Here is a 22,949-nt window from a genome sequence, read left to right as displayed (position 1 = left end):
TTTTATGCACCTTTGGCTGCATTTGCTTTACGCATTAGTCGGTTTTGCTGATTAGGCCTGCAATTTTGCATTTCTTTTCTTTTTACCACCTTCATATTCTTGCTTTCTGTTTGCTTTAATGTCATGCTGCACAATCCCAGAGATCTCGACAAACCGTTAAGTATGTGGGCCAGCAGCTAGCATAACAAATCCCCATTTCTTTTAGTACTATAAGCTGAGTACCATCTTGGCCAGTAGCCCAGTCTGCCCTAAAAGTCCTAATCCTAGCCAGAACTAATTCCATATCAACTTCCACAGATTCAGTTTAAGTGACACACCTTCTGTTGGCATCGGCAACTACACCCCATCTTAAGTAGTAAAAAAATGCAAAGTAACCATTCAGCATCTCAGCTATTTCTTCAAACTCCACCCAAATCTGCCCTGCAGGATCTATCAAAGGTCATATGTGGCCGTTGATCACTCCCTCTCCTAACATAACTGAAAAAGGCCTTGGTATCACTGCCATGTCTATCCATAATCCTTTCTTCCATTGCTTTTTTGCCCAATCTAATAGCAGATTTTGTTACCTTCAGTTGAGTCTTCCTCCTGTCCCTATTACCTTGACACCTATTTTCCTTGAATCTGGCAAAATACTCTGCTTTACTTTCATTTGTTCTCAGACGTCATCATTAAGCCATTTTTGTTTCATTTTGCGATGCACCCTCCTTTTTAATCCAAGAGATACATATTGCTTCCTTGTTCACAAGTACACCCTCAAAGGCCCTCCATTTGCCAAGTGTACAAGTTATCCCTACCCTGCATCATCCCTCAATCAACCTTGCTCAAATCCACTCTCATTCTTGCAAATTTTGCTCTCCTGAAATCTGGCACTAGCACTATCTGCAGCAGTAACTTGGCTAATCAACTTAAATCTGATAATGTTATGATCACTGCTGCCCAGATGTACCCCCTTCTAATGAAATGTTAATAATGTCACTCTGTCATTATCACTTCATTAATCACTTCTGGCTGAAAATATGCCCAAGTGTAAAAATGAGTAGTGACCCGGCGAGACAGATCCTTGCCCAACCTTCTGCAGTCACCCATCCCAGTAATGCCACCACAGCGGTGGAAAGGAAAATGAAAATCCTGCCTGATGTGGCAGAAGTATTTAAGCAGGAGACAGAATAGGTGCAACTGAAATGTACTCCAATAACGGGGAAAAGGGAGTGTTCCGAAGGCTTTGCCTCCATGGATCAATGGAGAGATTAGATCAAATTTGAAATGAAAAAAGAAGTATTTTGCATTTACAGGATAGATAATAAAATTGATAGCCAGTATAATTATAAAGTAGATTTGGGAGGCTACACTAAGGAAGAAAGACTAAGGAGGAGGTGTGAGAAAAAAATAACATAAAACATAAAAGTAATTCTAAGGCTTTTTATAGGCATATTAGTAGTAAGAGGATAAGTCAAAGTAGAGGTAAGGCTACCAAGGGATAAAGGAAGCAAGCTTGTAGTTAGAGTAACGGAATAGCAGAAGGAGTAAATCAGCATTTTGACTCCGTTTCACAGAGGAGGTGAATATGTAACCAGAGATGGTGTAGAACGTGTGTCAGCTTGGTCCAGTGTTCACGGTCTCACGTCTGAGACAGAAGGTTGTGACTTCAAGCCCCATTCCAGGATTTAAGCACATAGGGGGAGAAATTGGCCTGGTTTGTGCCTTCTATTAGCGCCTGAGGGGGGCCGTAACGGAGCGCTAAAGGGTTACCGACTGGGCGGGGCAAAATCACCAATGCCCGCAAACTTCCCTGCCGGTTCTGTGCTGGCGCTAACACTAAACACCTCACTCTGTGGCGCCCCGTAGATCGTGATATCATCTGGTGCGCAACACCCGCATTACCGCCCCATATGTAATATTCGCTTGCGCCCACTGCAGCCTCGCCGGGCATCAACAATGGCAGCTGCAGGAGGTGTTGTCACCTCGGCTGGCCATTTGGGGAGTGGTGGTCAGGTAGGGCAATATTTATTTATCTCTCCATTCTGGTGCCTCCTGCTTTCTTTTGCCCTCACAATTGCTCAGTTCTGCTTGGGGCTGCCATGCGTGTAGCGCAGATCCCGTCCCCCACCAAACACAGCCTGAAGATTCATTCCACCCAGCATTGGCCCTTCTCTTTAATAGAGGGAAGGAGCCTATAAAGATGGCAGTGTTGTCTTGAGCATTGCTCAGCGCTCTGCCGATACCACCCCTCTCACTCCCTTTAGCGTAAGGGATGTGGTAGCGCTTGATGTAGTGCTCCACTTCCCTCTTGGAGCACTAAAGCGGAAGCTCTCGGCAGAAGCAAATCTTTTCTGCCCGGTGATACTTCTGCGCTCCCTGAAAAGTTATCGCCTCAAACAGGGTGCTATGCAATTTCTAGCCCTAGTCTTAAATGTGCAGCTACTTACATTTTAGTGCACACATTCCTTTAAATTGGAGCTACTGGCAAGTGTTTTACTTACCTCATTAAGCTTGCTCCTTGCTGAAGGCCAAAGCTGCACTGTCAACTATGAACCATGGTATGTGGATACCACAGGTTTTTAAAGATAACAATGCAAGTAGATAGGACCATGAAAACTCTTTTGTATCTAAAAGCAGGGAATACATAAGCAAATAGAGAATCTTAAAGTTGAACAAGACATTAAGTAGGCCATAGTTGAAGTATGGAATCAAAAATCATTGAATCTGACCACACAGGAGGCCATTCGGCCCGTTGAGCCTGTGTTGGCTCTTTGAAAGAGCTATCCAATTTAATCTCACATCCCAACATTTTCCCCATAACCCGTCAAATTAGTTCTCTTCAAATACATGTCAAATTGTCTTTTGAAAGTTCCTATGGAATCTGATTCCACCACCCTTTCAGGTAGTGTGTTCCAGATCTTAACAACCCTCTGTGTGAAATCGTTTCTCCTCATTTCCCCTCTAGCTCTTTTGCCAATTCCTTTAAATCTATGACCTCTGATTACTGACCCACTTGTCAGAAGAAGTGGTTTTTCCCTACTTGCTCTATTAAAACCCCTCATCATTTTGAATGCCTCTATTAGGTCTCCCCTTAACCTTCGATGCTACAAGAAGGACAATCCCAGTTTCTCCCATTTCTCCACATAAATCAAGTCGCTCATCCCTGGTATCACCCTGATAAACAATCTGTACCCTCTTCAAGGCCTTGACATCCTTCCTAAAGTGCGAAGCCCAGAATTGTACACAATATTCATGCTGAGGCCAGAGATTTGTAAATGTTTAACATAACAACCCTGTTTTTGTATTCAATGCCCCTATTTACAAAGCCAAGTATGCCATACGCTTTCTTAACCACCTTCTCAACTTGCCCTGCCACCTTCAAAGATTTGTGAATATGCCCCCCAAGTCCCTCTGCCCTTGCACCCCCTCAAGATAAAAGCTCACTGTCTTGGGGGTAATATATTAGCGTGGATAGAGGTTTGGCTAACTAACAGAAAACAGAGAGTCGGGATAAATGGGTCATTTTCAGGTTGGCAAACTGTAACTAGTGGGGTGCCACAGGCTGGGGCCTCAACTATTTACAATTTATGTTAATGACTTGGATGAAGGGACCGAGTGTAACGTAACCAAATTTGCAGATCATACAAAGATAGGTGGGAAAGCAAGTTATGAGGAGGATGCAAAGAATCTACAAAGGGATATAGATAGTCTCAGTGACTGTGTACAGATTTGGCAGATGAACTATAATGTGGTAAAATGTGAGGTTATCCACTTTGGTAGGAAAAATAAAAAAGCAAATTATTATTTAAATAGGGAGAGATTACAAAATGCTGCAGTACAGAGGGATCTGGGGGTGCTTGTACATGAAACACAAAAAATTATCATGCAGGTACAGCAAGTAATCAGGAAGGCAAATGGAATGTTGGCCTTTATTGCAAGGGGATGGAGTATAAAAGTAGGGAAGTCCTGCTACAACTGTACAGGTAATTGGTGAGGCCACACCTGGAGTACTGCATACAGTTTTGGTCTCCTTACTTAAGGAAGGATATACTTGTATTGGAGGCAGTTCAGAGAAGGTTCACTAGGTTGATTCTTGAGATGAAGAGGTTGTCATATGAAGAAAGGTTGAGCAGGTTGGGATACTACCCTGACTGGAATTTTGCACATTTTGTCTAAAGAATTTAAGGATCTAGAGATACAGATACACAAACCATTAAAAGTAGCAACACAGGTTAACAAGGCCATAAAAATGCAAACAAAGCAGTGGGATTCATTTGTAGTATAATAGAATTGAAAATTCGAGAAGTTAGATTAAATTTGTATTGAATCTTGGTTAGACCACACTTGGAGTACTGTGCACAGTTCTGCTTGCCATATTATAAAAAGGATATAGAGGTACAGGAGAAGGTGCAAAAAAGATTTGCAAGGATGATACCAGAACTGAAAGGGTGCAACTATCCAGAAAGACTGAACAGGCTGGGGCTCTTTTTCTTTAGAAAAGAGAAGACTGAGAGGTGACCTAACAGAGGTCTTTAAAATTATGAAGGGGTTTGAAGGGTAGATGTAGAGAAGATGTTTCCACTTGTGGGGGAATCCAAAACTAGGGGTCATAAATATAAGATAGTCACTAATAAATCCAATAAGGAATTCCAGTGAAACTTCTTTACCCAGAAAGTGGTTAGAATGTGAAACTTGCTACCACATGGAGTAGTTGAGGTGAATAGCATAGATGCATTTAAGGGGAAGCTTAACTACATGAGGAAGAAAGGAATGGAAAGATATGTTGATAGGGTTAGATGAAGTAGGGTGGGAGGAGGCTTGTGTTGAATATAAACATCGACATATCCCAGTTGGGCACAAAGGCCTGTTTCTGTGCTGTAAGTTGTATTAGGTAGCACACTTGCCTTTCAGTCAGAAGGTTGTGGGTACAAGTCCCACTCCAGGGACTTGAGTATATAAATCTAGGCTGACATTTCAGTGCAGTACTGAGGGAGCACTGCACTGTCGGAAATGCCGTTTTTCGGATGAGACATTAAACCGAGGCCTCGTTTGCCCTCTCAGGTGGATGTAAAAGATCCCATGGCACCATTTTGAAGAAGAGCAGGGGAATTATCCCTGATGTCCTGGCCAATATTTATCCCTCAATCATAAGAACATAAGAAATAGGAGCAGGAGTAGGCCATATGGCCCCTCGAGCCTGCTCTGCCATTCACTACGATCATGGCTGATCCGATCATGGACTCAGGTCCACTTCCCTGCCTGCTCCCCATAACCCCTTATTCCCTTATCGGTTAAGAAACTGTCTATCTCTGTCTTAAATTTATTCAATGTCCCAGCTTCCACAGCTCTCTGAGGCAGCGAATTCCACGGATTTACAACCCTCTGAGAGAAGAAATTCCTCCCCATCTCAGTTTTTAATGGACGGCCCCTTATTCTAAGATTATGCCCCCTAGTTCTAATCTCCCCTATCATGAATCGTCCTCTCTGCATCCACCTTGTCAAGCTCCCTCATAATCTTATAAGTTTCGATAAGATCACCTCCCATTCTTCTGAATTCCAATGAGTAGAGGCCCAACCTACTCAACCTTTACTCAGAAGTCAACCCCCCTCATCTCCGGAATCAACCTAGTGAACCTTCGCTGAACTGGCTCCAACAATCAACATAACAAAAGCAGATTATCTGGTCATTATCACATTGCTGTTTGTGGAAGTTTGCTGTACACAAATTGGCTGTTGAATTTCCCACATTACAACAGTGACTACACTTCAAAAGTACTTAATTGGCTGTAAAGCTTTTTGAGACATCCGGTGGTCATGAAAGGCGCTATATAAATGTCTTTCTTTCTTTCATCAATCTTAAATATCCCACCAAATTGCACCTATGCTCCTTTGTCCCACTATCAAAGCTTTATGAGCGCAAATCATTTAGCCCATTCAAAAAGGTCTTTGAGCATTTTAAAGTGTGCTATCCAAAGACTATGCCCTTTTTATGGCAAAGACTGCACCCCTTTAAGGTAAAGACAATGCCCCTTTAAGGATGCCAGTGACAAAATTAAGTTTTAAAAAATCATATTTTTAAACATTTCCCCACTATGTGTAGGGTTATAGAGCTAGATTTTACACTTTTGTGCAGATCGCCCAAAAATGGGCGTTAATTCCGGCGTGGGCGGCTGGTCGCCCATTTTCAAAGCCCGTAGTCTCTATTCTAAAAATTGGGTGTTACCACGAACGATCTGAAATGGGCGTTAGCGTTAAATCTCTCTGACATTCTGCCGTAAAGTGTTGCCGTCCTTAGCAACGGCATGGCAACGCTCAATTCCCACGATTCAGGAGGCCAAGGATCTTCATTACATGCGCATAAGAGGAGACAGAGAGAGAGGGAGTTGAGAGGGAGTGGAGGAGGCGACACAGCATGCTGTGGAGACTGACACTGGCAAGAGCAGTGAGCTGGGAGAGGAGCACATTGGAGGACGCAAAAGAGCAAGGAGGTTCTCGGACGAGGCTAATGCCTCATGCAGGAGGTTACGTCACGCTGGGGTGATTTGACACAGGGAGGGCGTGGGAAGCCCACCCCAAAGGCCTACCAGAGGATATGGGCCGAGATAGCAGAGATGGTCTAGTCAGCGACCAACAAGACTCGTGAGGCAATCAATACCGCAAGCGATGGAACGACCTTGTCAAATCTGCAAGAGTGTGTATTACATTTATTTACATGTACTTATGTATTTATATAATTTGATTTGATTATCATCAGATGTGAGGTCTTTCACTTTTATCGGGAATGTTGTACTCAAAGCCTGCAGTCATGGTACACATCTTTAGGGAAAGAATGATAATTATCATAATAATCATGATTACATCTGTCAGTTATGTGTTGTATCAGTCTCTGTGACAGTACCTAGCAGTGATATCACACAATTATCTCATACCATGTCGTCCTGGTACCTTTTACAGAAGAAGCTATCGACGAATAGGTCCGAGCAGAGGCGAACGGGTGGGGGGGCCACCAATCATCAGTGACCTCACTGACATGGAGGAGTGGGTACTCGCACTAGTGGGGAGCAACCCCCGGACAGCCACGGACGCATCTGCAGACCCTGAAGTGATGCCACGTGACTAAAGTATACACCATCGCATGATGTAAAGTCAATAGATGCCACATCCACTCATATCCGAACAATAATATATGATAGATGATTTCTAAAAGTGTCCTATAAATAATGCTGGCCTCATGAGAATCATTGCAATGCAGAATGTGTTGATGGTCATGAAATGTGATGTCTGTGATGATGTTGATAGCGGTGGTGCTTTTGTCGTGTATATGCTGTGTGTAGCGCTGGGCTCACCTTGTCACCCTAGCACCCCCTTCTACTCTCATAACCTCCATTTGTGTCTTGCAGCTCAGCCAGAAGCACGTCCCAAGGCAAGACCACAGAGGCCAGAAGGTGGGGGCGTGGGGCCCGACTCGCCAGACGATCCTACACCTATTGCTGAGGAGATCCAATTCTTGCCTGTCAATCAGCTGGGTCTGTTCTCTACGGATGAGAAGCCGACTTTGAGGAGTCTGCATCGCCAGGCTCCAGAAGGCATTCCACCCCAAGGCCATCTAGTGCTCCTCCGGCTATTCCCACCTCCACTCTGGAGGTACTGGGCCCAAGCACCTCGCCACAGGGCACCCCAGGATGGCGCCGACCCCGCGGAGGTTTTGTGGACACAGCAAGTCTGCTCCACGAGCGCCACATGACAGCGGAGAGATGGTACAGTTGTCCAAGGGGACTGTAGACATAGGTGACCAGATCCTACATGCATTGGAGGGCATATCCCGACAGCTGGCCAGCATTTCCAGCACCATGACGGAGTACATTCCGCGGATGACAGAGGCCCCGGAGGCGATAGCCAGGAACACTCATGGCACAGGCCTCCCAGTGGTCCCGGAGCATGGCACTCCACCCTTAGGCTCCGCAACCCCATTGCCAACGACACATGAGAAGCAGGACCAAGATCCTGTTTCTGCATCCGATAATGTTGCCACCTCGGTACCCCCTGCTCCCGGATCTGTGCGACTACCGGCTCTGCCTTCATCCCCCCCCCAATGAGGCACCGTCTGAGGAGCTCCTCAGCCAGGCGGCATGGAGCAAGGAGGGGAAGGGGTAGAGGTAGGGAGAAGAAGGGGAGGGGGGGAAGGAAAGTGAGGTGCATGTCCGCAGGTGATGGCTTTGTTATATCTCCATCTCGGTGTATGCAATTTGTTGTAAGGTATGGGGGGAGGGGGCCACCCTGTTGATTTGCATTTGTATTCAGTGTTGCTGGACATGTTAATCATTTGATTGATGTCCATGGGGGTGGGGTGTTTTTGCCCGTGATACTTATGATTTTAGACCAATGGTCATATTAAATGTTTTTTATTCAACATAACCTTGTTGCGCATTGTCTCAGATAGCTGGACCGTTACACACTGGTGATTACTTAACATGAAAGGGTTAAATTACACTTAACTTGATTCAACTTAAACTTTAACTGGCACCAAGGTGATGCTCACCATTGATGTCTGCGCTGCACACACAGCGGGGTGTCAGCTTTGTCAATAACAGCAACGTTCTTTCAGGCAAATCACTCATTTATGAGCTGCTGACGTAAGAGTCTTGCAGCTATGTAGCCACCACGGGCCCTTTCCTGCGGTCTGGAGGGGGGTTTGGGCATGGTTGCATAGTCCGCCTGATTGTCTAGCCCGAGGTCAGCGTCCAGCCCCTCGTCCTCCTCTTCCTCTCTCTCCTGAGGTCCCTTCTGGCAATTCTTGTCCCCTCCTGATAGCCAGGTTGTGCAGCATGGAGCACATGACCACGAATTGAGCTACCTGATGAGGGTTGTATTGTAGCTCCCCTCCTGAGTGCTCCAGGTATCTAAAGCACTGCTAAAGCACATTAATTGCTTTCTGGACCACATTGCATGTAGCTCTGTGGCTCTTGTTGTATCGCTTCTCGGCCTCGGTGTGGGTGTCATGCAGGGCAGTCATCAGCCAGGTGGCTGGGCCATATCGTTTGTCACCAAGTATCCAGCATTGTCCTTGTGGCTGACTGGTAAACATGTCCGAGGCAGCACTCTCACGCAGGATGTAAGCCTCATCGAAGTTGCCCGGATATTTGGCATTCACTGCCGTAATTATCTGGTTGTGGTCGACAACTAGTTGGACCTTCAGGGAGTGAAATCCTTTTCTGTTGCGAAAAACCTCTGGGTCCTGAGAAGGTGCCCGCATGGCGATGTGTGTACACTGTATTGCTCCCTGCACCTTGGGGAACTTAGCAATGCGGTAGAATGCTCCAGCCCTGTCAGTCTGAGCCTCCGTGGTCATAGGGAAGCTGATAAAGTCCATCCTACATGCGTACAGGGCCTCCGTGACCTGTCTAATGCAGCAATGTGTGGCATGCTGAGACAGAGGAGAAATGTCGACCGCGGAGGCCTGAAAGGAACCGGACGCATAGAAAGACAGTGCCGTGGTGACCTTGACCTTGACGGACAGTGATGTCCTGAAAGTGCTGGCAGGCTGCAGATCTTCCCTGATGAGCTGGTATATTTCACTGCTAACCACTTTGTGGAAGCGCAGTCTCCGAAGGCAGGTGTTCTCGGATAAGTCGAGGTAAGACCGCTTCTCCCTGTAAGTGTGGGGTAAGTATGGTCTGGACCTCCTCCTCAGTCTGGTACGTCTTAGATTAGGCACATAATGCTGTGGATTAGACATTGTGCCATTTGCACTCTGCAGCACCTGCGTATTAATCGATGCAGGCTGAGAAATGGCTGGTCCCATTCCAATAAAAGTATAATGTTCACAAGCAATAAATTTCCACACTAAGACACCTTCAGTAAAACCCAATTGTCCACAGTATGAAAAGATGTCTGTTCAGATGGTCACATCACCTGAGAAGAACTCCAGAGTAAATCCAAACTCCCCCGAAGTTGAAGCAGTCTTTTCAATGAAGGGACCTGCGATTTACAAAAGGGCACCCACACCGCTGTGATTAGTTCAGAACGGTTCAACTTTTTTGAGAGCGGTGTTTTCGGTGAGTGATATTGTGGACGAGATGATTGCGAGGTGCTGAAAGTGATGCTGGGTGATATACTGGGCGCTAGTTTCAGCAAATGTGATCTTTACTACAAAAAAAAGTTGGCGGTCGGTATTATTGAATCTCAGCGTTAATTACGTGCCCAAAGTAACGCTGAGCGATATTATGGCCGTTGGTTTCACCCATTCTGATGATTCCGCCCCAAAAAAGTGGGCGGGCGGTATTATTTTTTCCCAGCATTATGTACATCGGCGATAAGTGTCTGAAAAATGGGCATCAATTTCCATTTTGTGGCTAAATGGGTGATACCTGGGCGATACACCTCATTAAAATGGATGTTAAGTGGGCGTTATGCATGCAAAAATAATGGAAAATCTAGCCCACAGTATTTAATTCTATTAATACTGTGCTGGACTATTTAAACAAGTTAATCTTTAATACAAGGTATGACATAATGGTAATCTGATGATTTAAATTAAAAGAAATTGAGATCAATTGCTGAAAGTTAAACCAGATATCCTGCTCAACATCTTTTACAAAAAAATGCATTAAAGTTGCATTTGTTTCCGTCTTAATAAAGTAATCTTTAAAATATTGTCCCCTCCTTTCCTTAAGGAGCTGACTCCTGCTGTGATATGGAATCTGCCAATTAATACCTCACTCAGTTTGCTATTCTTTACAAGTGAGCTTAGACAGTGAGTGATGGATGCTGTTTGACAATAGTGAGCATAACATTCTAGCCTGATTATGTTCTCACTCAACATGCACATGTCCAGTTTTCTGAAGAATAGTGATCTGGAGCAGGAACGGTGTTTGATTTTTAAGTCTGTTCCTAACCTAGGGGTGCTGGAGTCAATTCTACTAGCCCAACTGCTTCTTTGGCTGTAATCAACTAACTAGGTACAAACCAGAGATAGAACTTTATATTATATAAAAAAAGAAAGACATGCATTTATATAGCGCCTTTCACAACCTCAGGACATCCCAAAGTGCTTTACATGCAATGAAGTACTTTAAAATGTATTCACTGTTGTAATGTAGGAAATGCAGCAGCCAATTTGCACACAGCAAAGTCCCACAAACAACAATGAGAAAATGAACAAATAATCTGTTTTAGCAATGTCGCTTGAGGGATAAATATTGGTCAAGACACCAGGGAGAACTCTCTTGCTTTTCTTTGAAATAGTTTCATAGGATCTTCTACATCCACCTGAGATGTCAGATTGCGCCTCGATTTAACAACTGATAGATGGTGCAGCACTTGCTCAGTACTTAACTGGAGTGTCAGCCTAGATTTTATGCTGAAGTGTCTGGAGTGGAGCTTGAAACCACAACTTACTGACTCAGAGGCGTGAGTTCTACCAACTGAGCCACACTATGGAAGAATCATTGGGTGCTGGTGAGGTTCCCCAGGTTTGAAAGTAAATATAGTACCAATATGTAAAAAAAGGGAGAAATCTGATCCAGGCATCTAAATGTCCATGAGTCTAACATCAGTAATGGGCAAAATAATGGAATGATTCTAAGGAATCAGCTGGGGGAATAACTATATAGCAATAGCCTAATGAGAATCAGCCTGCATGGATTTAGAAATGGAAGATTTGCTTGACAAACGTCGTTGACTCTTTAAGGACATTTCAAATAACGGAACTTCCTATGATAGTTTATTTGGACTTTCAGAAAAGCTTTGATCAGTACCCACATGAAAGACTTCAAATAAAACCAGAAACCATGGGAATCCAGAGTAGAAATAGAGCTGGGTAAGACGGTAGAATAAAAACAGTAGGAAACAGGGAGCACTCGAGTGAATAAAGGCCTATTTTCTGAAGGCACACTACTGGTAAGGCCCTGGCCTACGGCAATGCATATTGGAAATCCTGGATCGCTGCCTTCAATGCCCAAATATGCAAGGCCAGCGGATGAGGCTTCTTGCCAGTAGCACAGATTTGGAAATTCAACTTTTTTGAGTGAGATTGGAGGAGGTGCTAAGGACAGTGACCCAGGAGGCAGTTCTTGTTTCTTATTTACATAAATGACCTGGGCGCAGAAACCAATTGTAAGCTTGTTAAGTTTCAGACTGTACTAAAATAGTGAGAACTGTTGGGACAGGGGCTACAGTTGACAATCAGTTGTACAACTGGGGGAGACAACCGACAAATAAAATGTAATCCTGAAAAATGTTAAACATTGCATATTGTGCAGTAAATAAATAACTTGGGAGTAAAAATATCATAGGAAGACTTGGGTCTATTGTGGATACAGGCAGCCAGCATAGGTCTCACCAAGCATGGAAGCCACCACCAAGGTAGAGGTGAAACTTAGTCAGTGTGGTGAGGTTCCAGTTCATAACCTTTTAGTCATCATGTGATGTGTACGAAGCTTTATTATAACAGACAAGACAACAATGATAACAAACAAATAACCAACCAGGTACAACAACAACAACTCATACCCCTGTGTGGAATCCGACCTGGTTCCATACCCGCATCTTGTGGCTCTGGTGGTGAAACCTCGGACAGTTTTTGGATAGCGCAGTCTCTTTGCCTGCTTCTAGAGGTGCGTCTCCTCGGTGTCCTTTTTGACATCATCAATTTAGAGAATCTTCTCGTGGCCCCTGATCCCTTGGAATGGCGGCAACTTCCTATCCAAGGTAACTCGAGTTGATTAAGGGAAATCATGTTTGACAAATCTTCTGGAATTTTTTGAGGATGTTTCCAGTAGAGTGGACAAGGGAAAACCAGTTGATGAGGTATATTTGGACTTTCAGAAGGCTTTCGACAAGCTCCCACACAAGAGATTAATGTGCAAAGTTAAAGCACATGGGATTGGGGGTAGTGTGCTGACGTGGATTGAGAACTGGTTGTCAGACAGGAAACAAAGAGTAGGAGTAAATGGGTACTTTTCAGAATGGCAGGCGGTGACTAGTGGGGTACCGCAAGGTTCTGTGCTGGGGCCCCAGCTGTTTACACTGTACATTAATGATTTAGACGAGGGGATTAAATGTAGTTTCTCCAAATTTGCGGATGACACTAAGTTAGATGGCAGTGTGAGCTGCAAGGAGGATGCTATGAGGCTGCAGAGCGACTTGGATAGGTTAAGTGAGTGGGCAAATGCATGGCAGATGAAGTATAATGTGGATAAATGTGAGGTTATCCACTTTGGTAGTAAAAACAGAGAGACAGACTATTATCTGAATGGTGACAGATTAGGAAAAGGGGAGGTGCAACGAGATCTGGGTGTCATGGTACATCAGTCATTGAAGGTTGGCATGCAGGTACAGCAGGCGGTTAAGAAAGAAAATGGCATGTTGGCCTTCATAGCGAGGGGATTTGAGTACAGGGGCAGGGAGGTGTTACTACAGTTGTACAGGGCCTTGGTGAGGCCACACCTGGAGTATTGTGTACAGTTTTGGTCTCCTAACCTGAGGAATGACATTCTTGCTATTGAGGGAGTGCAGTGAAGGTTCACCAGACTGATTCCCGGGATGGCGGGACTGACCTATCAAGAAAGACTGGATCAACTGGGCTTGTATTCACTGGAGTTCAGAAGAATGAGAGGGGACCTCATAGAAACGTTTAAAATTCTGATGGGTTTAGACAGGTTAGATGCAGGAAGAATGTTCCCAATGTTGGGGAAGTCCAGAACCAGGGGTCACAGTCTAAGGATAAGGGGTAAGCCATTTAGGACCGAGATGAGGAGAAACTTCTTCACCCAGAGAGTGGTGAACCTGTGGAATTCTCTACCACAGAAAGTTGTTGAGGCCAATTCACTAAATATATTCAAAAAGGAGTTAGATGTAGTCCTTACTACTAGGGGGATCAAGGGGTATAGCGAGAAAGCAGGAATGGGGTACTGAAGTTGCATGTTCAGCCATGAACTCATTGAATGGCGGTGCAGGCTAGAAGGGCCGAATGGCCTACTCCTGCACCTATTTTCTATGTTTCTATGTTTCTATGATTAACTGCTGTTGGTTGCGTTCAAATCGTCTTTACTCTCTCCTGGTCATGATCTTGATTGGCAGAGTCTGGTTTAGTCAGCCCTGTAGGAGCGAGTCTGACATAGGACTTTTGTCTGGGCCCCATCCCAGTTTGAACACCCCAAAATGGACCATTTTTTTTTAGGTTTGCTATCCCCTCCTATGGGAAACATAATCGCCACCGATCATACTTTGAATTACTCGGCCAGTCAATTTGACGACACCGATGTGTTAATGGCAGGACCGCGTACTGGTATTTTTTTTTATTCCTTCATGGAATGTGGGCGTCGCTGACAAGACATGCATTTATTGCCCATCCCTAATTGCCCTTGAGAAGATGGTGGTAAGCCGCATTCTTGAACCGCTGCAGTCCGTGTGATGAAGGTACCCCCAAAATGCTGTTAGGGAGGGAGTTCCAGGATTTTGACCCAGCGACGATGAAGGAACGGCGATATACTTCCAAATAAGGATGGTGTGTGACTTGGCGTGGAATGTGAAGGTGATGGTTTTCCCATGCGTCTGCTGCCCTTATCCTTCTAGGTGGTAGAGGTGGCGAGTTTTGGAGGTGCTGCCGAAGAAGTCTTGGTGAGTTGCTGCAGTGCATCTTTTAGATTTTCACACTGCAGGCACAGTACACTGGTGATGGAAGGAGTGAATGTTTAAGGTGGTGGATGGGGTGCCAATCAAGCGGACTGCTATCTCATGGATGCTGTTGAGCTTCTTGAGTGTTGTTGGAGCTGTACTCATCCAGACAAGTGGAGAGTATTCCATCACACTCCTGACTTGTGCCTTGTAAATGGTGGAAAGGCTTTGGGGAGCCAGGAGGTGAGACACTCGCCGCAGAATACCCAGCCTCTGACCTGCTCTTCTGGCCACATCATTTATGTGGCTGGCCCTGTTCAGTTTCTGGTCAATGGTGACCCCCAGGATGTTGATGGTGGGGATTCGGCGATGGTAATGGCGTTGAATGTCAAGGGGTGGTGGTTAGACTCTTGCTTCTTGGAGATAGCCAATGCCTGGCACTTGTGTAGTGAAAATTTTACTTGCCACTTATCAACCCAAGCCTGACCTTACGATGGGGGGAAGGTCATTGATGAAGCAGCTGAAGATGGTTGGGCCTAGGATACTACTCTGAGGAACCCCTGCAGTGATGTCCTGGGGCTGAGATGATTGACTTCCAACAACCACAACTATCTTTCTTTGTGCTAGGTATGATTCCAGCCAGTGGAGAGTTTTCCCCCTGATTACCAATGACTTCAGTTTTACTGGGGCTGCTTGATGTCACACTCTGTCAAATGCTGCCTTGACTCACACCTCACTTCTGGAATTCAGTTCTTTTCTCCATGTTTGGACCAAGACTATAATGAGGTCTGGTGCCGAATGGTCCTGGCAGAACCCAAACTGGGCATCGGTAAGCAGGTTATTGGTGAGTAAGTGCTGCTTGATAGCACTGTCGATGATACCTTCCATCACTTTGCTGATGATTGAGAGTAGACTGATGGGGCGGTAATTGCCCGGATTGGATTTGTCGTGCTTTTTGTGGACAGGACATACCTGGGCAGTTTTCCACATTGTCAGATAGATGTCAGTGTTGTGGCTGTACTGGCTAAAGGCACGGCTAGTTCTGGAGCATATGTATTCAGCACAACACCCAGGATGTTGTTAGGGCCCATAGCCTTTACTGTATCCAGTACACTCAGCCGCTTCTTGATATCACGTGGAGTGAATGAAATTGGCTGAAGATTGGCTTCTGTAATGGTGGGGACCTCAGGAGGCCGATAAGGATTATCCACTCGGCACTTCTGGCTGAAGATGGATGCAAATGCTTCAGCCTTGCCTTTTGCACTCATATGTTGGGTTCCGCCATCATTGAGGATGGGGATATTCATGGAGCCTCCTGCTCCCGTTAGTAGTTTTAAGGTCCACCACCATTCACGACTGGATGCGGCAGGACTGCAGAGCTTTGATCTGATCCATAGATTGTGGGATCACTTAGCCCTGTCTATGGCATGCTGCTTCTGCTTTTTAGCATTCATGGAGTCCTGTGTTACAGCTTCCCCAGGTTGGCACCTCATTTTTTGGTATGCCTGATACTGCTCCTGGCATGTTCTTCTACACTCTTCATTGAACCAGGATTGGTCCCCTGGCTTGATGGTAATGATAGAGTGAGGGATAAGCTGGGCCATGACATAACAGATTGTGGTGGAATACAATTCTGCTGCTGCTGATAGCCCATAGCACCTCATGGAGGCCCAGTTTTGAGCACACAACACAATGGAGGTTGTCCTCAGTGTGAAAACAGGACTTTGTCTCCACAATGACTGTGCGGTGGTCACTGCTACCGATGCTGTCATGGAGAGATGCATCTGCAACAGGTAGATTGGTGAGGACGAGGTCAAATAGGTTTTTCTCTTGTGTTGATTCTCTCATCACCTGCCGCAGGCCCAGTTTGGCGGTTATGTCCTTCAGGACTTTGCCAGCTTGGTCAGTAGTGGTGCTGCAGAGCCACTCTTGATGATGGACATTGAAGTCCCTCACCCAGTGTACATTCTGTTCCCTTGCTACTCTCAGTGCTTCTTAGATAAGAATATAAGAAATAGGAGCAGGAGTAGGCCATTTGACTCCTTGAGCCTGCTCCGCCATTCAACAAGATCATGGCTGATCTGATCATGGACTCAGCTCCACTTCCCTGCCTGCTCCCCATAACCCTTCACTCCCTTATCGCTCAAATATTGTCTATCTCCGCCTTAAATATATTCAATGACCCAGCCTCCACAACTCTCTGGAGCAGAGAATTCCATAGATTTACAACCCTTTGAGAGAAGAAATTTCTCCTCATCTCAGTTTTAACTGGGCAGTCCCCTTATTCTAAGACAATGTCCCCTAGTTTTAGTTTCCCCTATGAGTGGAAATATCCTCTCTGCATACATCTTGTCGAGTCCCCTCATTATCTTATAAGTTTCAATAAGATAATTTCTCATTCTTCTGAACTCCAATATGTATAGGCCCAACCTACTCAACGTATCCTCATGTCAACCCCCTCATCTTCGGAATCAACCTAGTGAACAGCCTCCAATGCAAGTATATCCTTCCTTAAATACAGGGACCAAAACTGTACGCAGTACTCCAGGTGTATCCTCACCAATACCCTGAACAGTTGTAGCAGGACTTCTCTGCTTTTACACTCGATCCCCCTTGCAATAAAGGCTAGCATTCCATTTGCCTTCCTGATTACTTGTTGTACCTACATACTAACTTTTTGTGTTTCATGCACAAGGACCCCGAGGCCTCTCTGTACTGCAGCACTTTGCAAATTTTCAACATTTAAGTTATAATTTGCTTTTCTATTATTTCTGCCAAAGTGGATAACCTCACCTTTTCCCACATGATACTCTATCTGCCAATGTTTTACTCACTCACTTAGCCTATCTATATCCCTTTGCAGACTTTTTGTGTCCTCCTCACAATTTGCTTTCCCACCCATCTTTGTATCATCAGCAAACAGGGCTACATTACACTCGGTCCCTTCATCCAAATCATTAATATAGATTGTAAATAGTTGAGGACCCAGTACCAATCCCTGCGGCACCCCACTCGTCACTGTTTGCCAACCGGAAAATGACCCATTTATCCCAACTCTGTTTTCTGTTAGTTAGCCAATCCTCTATCCATGCTAATATATTACCCCCAACCCCGTGAGCTTTTATCTTGTGCAGTAACCTCTTATGTGGTACCTTATCGAATGCCACATCCACTGGTTCTCCCTTATCCACCCTGCTCGTTACTAATATGTCCTTACTATACAGTATAAATGCATACGAGGCACTACTTAAGAGAAGGTCACTCTGTGACCAGTAACCTTTATTCGCCAGCACTGAAGTGGAGAAGATGGGTGGAGCTTCCCCTTTTATACCTGAAAGTCCAGGTTAGGAGTGTTTCCCACAAGTTCACCACCTAGTGTCAGTGTTTTCACGGTGTACAACTTAGGTCAGTTTATACATGGGTTACAATGACAGTAGAATACATGACATCACCTCCCCCCCCCAAAGTCTTATTGGGATCACAGTTAAGTCTCTCTGGTGATTTATGCTCCCTTGTAGAGCGCCTGAGTTGGGGCTCCGGTTGTTGGGCACTGGCCTGTTTGCTGCTTGCGGTGCCTCAGGACTGCCCGGACTGCTCACAGTGACTGGGCTCTCCTCCACTTGTTATGGAGTGAACTCTATATCGTGTTCTTCCTCTGCTTCTTCTATGGGGTTGCTGAACCTCCTTTTTGTTTGATCCACGTGTTTGCGGCAGATTTGTCCATTGGTAAGTTTAACTACCAAAACCCTACTCCCCTCTTTGGCAACCACAGTGCCTACGAGCTATTTGGGCCCTGCAGCGTAGTTGAGCACAAAAAACAGGGTCATTGACATCAATACATTGCGCCCTCGCATTCCCGTCATGGTAGTCACATTGTGACCGGCGCCTGCCCTCAACAATTTCTTTCATGGTGGGGTTTTCATTAGCAGCTCTGCGGGTGGAACCCCTGTGAGCGAGTGTGGTCGAGATCTATTGGCCAACAGGAGGCGTGATAAACGGCTTTGTAGGGAACCCCCTTGGATTCTGAGCATCCCCTGTTTGATTATCTGCACTGCTCGTTCCGCCTGGCCGTTTGAGGCCGGCTTGAATGGTGCCGTTCTGACATGGTTGATACCATTTCCTGCCATGAAGTCCTGGAATACAATGCTTGTAAAGCACGGGCCATTGTCGCTGACCAAGACATCCGGTAGACCATGGGCGGCGAACATTGTCCGTAGACTTTCTACCGTGGCAGAGGATGTGCTTGAATTGAGAATGTCACACTCAATCCATTTGGAGTAACATAGAAACATAGAAAATAGGTGCAGGAGTAGGCCATTCGGCCCTTCGAGCCTGCACCGCCATTCAATGAGTTCATGGCTGAACATGTAACTTCAGTAGCCCATTCCTGCTAATAGTAAAGACTACATCTAACTCCTTTTTGAATATATTTAGTGAATTGGCCTCAACAACTTTCTGTGGTAGAGAATTCCACAGGTTCACCACTCTCTGGGTGAAGAAGTTTCTTCTCATCTCGGTCCTAAATGGCTTACCCCTTATCCTTAGACTGTGACCCCTGGTTCTGGACTTCCCCAACATTGGGAACATTCTTCCTGCATCTACCCTGTCTAAACCCGTTAGAATTTTAAACATTTCTATGAGATCCCCTCTCATTCTTCTGAACTCCAGTGAATACAAGCCCAGTTGATCCAGTCTTTCTTGATAGGTCAGTCCCGCCATCCCGGGAATCAGTCTGTTGAACCTTCGCTCCACTCCCTCAAAAGCAAAAATGTCCTTCCTCAAGTTAGGAGACCAAAACTGTACACAATAGTCCAGGTGTGGCCTCACCAAGGCCCTGTACAACTGTAGCAACACCTCCCTGCCCCTGTACTCAAATCCCCTCGCTATGAAGGCCAACATGCCATTTGCTTTCTTAACCGCCTGCTGTACCTGCATGCCAACCTTCAATGACTGATGCACCATGACACCCAGATCTCGTTGCACCTCCCCTTTTCCTAATCTGTCACCATTCAAATAATAGTCTGTCTCTCTGTTTTTACCACCAAAGTGGATAACCTCACATTTATCCACATTAGTCTTCATCTGCCATGCATTTGCCCACTCACCTAACCTATCCAAGTCACTCTGCAGCCTCATAGCATCCTCCTCGCAGCTCACACTGCCACCCAACTTAGTGTCATCTGCAAATTTGGAAATACTACATTTAATCCCCTTGTCTAAATCATTAATGTACAATGTAAACAGCTGGGGCCCCAGCACAGAACCTTGCGGTACCCCACTAGTCACTGCCTGCCATTCTGAAAAGTACCCATTTACTCCTACTCTTTGCTTCCTGTCTGCCAACCAGTTCTCAATCCACGTCAGCACACTACCCCCAATCCCATGTGCTTTAACTTTGCACATTAATCTCTTGTGTGGGACCTTGTCGAAAGCCTTCTGAAAGTCCAAATACACCACATCAACTGGTTCTCCCTTGTCCACTCCACTGGAAACAGCCTCAAAAAATTACAGAAGATTTGTCAAGCATGATTTCCCTTTCACAAATCCATGCTGACTTGGACCTATCATGTCACCTCTTTCCAAATGCACTGCTATGACATCCTTAATAATTGATTCCATCATTTTACCCACTACCGATATCAGGCTGACCAGTCTATAATTCCCTGTTTTCTCTCTCCCTCCTTTTTTTTTAAAGTGGAGTTACATTGGCTACCCTCCACTCCATAGGAACTGATCCAGAGTCTATGGAATGTTGGAAAATGATAGTCAATGCATCCGCTATTTCCAAGGCCACCTCCTTAAGTACTCTGGGATGCAGACCATCAGGCCCTGGGGATTTATCGGCCTTCAATCCCATCAATTTCCCCAACACAATTTCCCGACTAATAAGGATTTCCCTTAGTTCCTCCTTCTTAGTAGACCGTCTGACCCCTTTTATATCCGGAAGGTTGTTTGTGTCCTCCTTAGTGAATACCGAACCAAAGTACTTGTTCAATTGGTCTGCCATTTTTTTGTTCCAAGTTATGACTTCCCCTGATTCTGACTGCAGGGGACCTACGTTTGTCTTTACTAACCTTTTTCTCTTTACATATCTATAGAAGTCTACCACAACCAACATTTTTCCCATGAAAGGACCTGCGTAGTCCACATGGATGCGTGACCATGGCTTGGCGGGCCAGGACCAGGGGCTAAGGGGGGTTTCCCTGGGCGCATTGCCCAGCTGGGCACACGTGTTGCACCTGCGAAAACAAAGTTCCAGGTCTGTATCTATCCCTGGCCACCAAACGTGTAACCTGGCAATTGCCTTCATCATGACAATGCCCGGGTGCTCATTGTGGAGTTCTCGGATGAACACCTCTCTGCCCATCTGGGGCATGACTACTCAGTTTCCCCATAGTAGGCAATCGGCCTGAATCGAGAGCTCATCCTTGCGCCTGTGAAATGGTTTAAATTTCTCAGGGCATGCCCCGTACGTGGCTGCCCAGTCCCCATTCAGGACACATTTCTTGACTAAAGACAGTAGCGGGTCTCTATTTGTCCAGACTTTGATTTGACGGGCTGTCACGGGTGAGCCTTCGCTTTTGAAAGCTTCAACGGCCATGACCATCTCAGCAGCATGCTCAGTTGCCCCCATCGGTGGTGGCTAGTGGGAGCCTGCTGAGTGCATCGGCGCAGTTTTCAGTGCCCGGTCTGTGCCGAATTGTATAGTCATAGGCGGCTGACGTGAGTGCCCACCTCTGTATGCAGGCCGATGCATTTGCATTTATGGCCTTGTTGTCAGCCAATAGGGACTTTAGGGGTTTGTGATCTGTCTCCAGCTCAAATTTCCTGCCAAAGAGGTACTGGTGCGTTTTTTTTACTGCATATACACATGCAAGCGCTTCCTTTTCTACCATCCCGTAGCCCCTTTCTGCCTGGGACAGACTTCTGGAGGCATAAGCTACCGACTGTAACTGACCATTGGCATTCACATGCTGCAACACACAACCGACCCCATAGGACGACGCATCGCACGTTAACACAAGTTTCTTACATGGGTCATATAGCGTTAACAGATTGTTGGAGCATAACAAATTGCGTGCTCTGTCAAAAGCCCTTTCCTGGCTGTCCCCCCAGACCCATTCCCGACCTTTGCGTAGGAACACGTGTAGCGGCTCTAACAGCGTGCTCAATTTGGGAAGAAAGTTCCCAAAATAGTTCAGGAGCCCCAGGAATGAACGCAGCTCCGTAGTGTTACAGGGTCTGGGTGCTCTCTGGATCGCTTCCGTTTTGGAAGCAGTATGTCTGATCTCGTCTGCTGCTACCCTCATCCCAGGAATTCTACGTCTGGAGCTAGGAAGACACACTTCGCCTTTTTCAGTCGCAGACCAACCCGGTCCAGTCTGCGTAGCACCTCCTCAAGGTTGTAGAGGTGTTCTTCAGTATCGCGACCCATAATGAGAATGTCGTCTTGAAAAACCACCGTCCTTGGAATCGACTTGAGGAGACTTTCCATGTTTCGTTGAAAGATCGCGGCGGCCGAGCGAATCCCGAACGGACATCTTTTGTACTCGAGCAACCCCTTGTTTGTCGTGATGGTGGTCAGCTTCTTCGACTCACTCACCAGCTCCTGGGTCATGTAAGCTGAGGTCAGGTCCAATTTTGAAAAGAGTTTGCCACCGGATAGCGTCGCAAAGAGGTCCTCCACTCTCAGTAGCGGGTATTGGTCTTGGAGTGACACCCGATTGATGGTGGCCTTGTAATCACCACATATCCTGACCGACCCATCCGTCTTGAGCACCGGCACAATCAGGCTCGCCCAGTCACTGAATTCGACTGGCGAGATGATGCCTTCCCTCAGCAGGCGGTCCAATTCGCTTTCTATCTTTTCCCGCATCACGTACGGCATCACTCTGGCCTTGTGGTGTACTGGCCCAGCGTCCGGTTTTATGTAAATCATTACCTTGGTCCCCATGAAAGTGCCAATGCCGGGTTGAAATAGTGAGTCAAATTTGTCCAGGACCTGTGCGCATGATATTCGCTCCACAGAAGAAATTGCATTGACATCACCCCATTTCCAGTTCATGACAGCAAGCCAACTCCTCCCCAGCAGTACGGGACCGCCCCCCGGGACAACCCAGAGTGGCAACCTGTTCTCCGAATATTTGTGGGTCACGATTACCGTGGCTCTGCCTAGCACCGGAATGATCTCCTTTGTATATGTCCGTAGCTGTGCGTCAATCGGCAATAATTTTGGCCTCCTGGCCTTGGACGCCCACAACTTGTCGAACTGTTTGATACTCATCAGGGGCTGGCTGGCCCCTGTGTCTAGCTCCATTGATACTGTGATGCCATTGAGGAGCACTTTCATCATT

The sequence above is a fragment of the Pristiophorus japonicus genome, chromosome 8, assembly GCF_044704955.1.
Source record: "Pristiophorus japonicus isolate sPriJap1 chromosome 8, sPriJap1.hap1, whole genome shotgun sequence".
NCBI lineage: Eukaryota > Metazoa > Chordata > Chondrichthyes > Pristiophoridae > Pristiophorus > Pristiophorus japonicus.
This window is presented reverse-complemented; position numbering follows the sequence as displayed.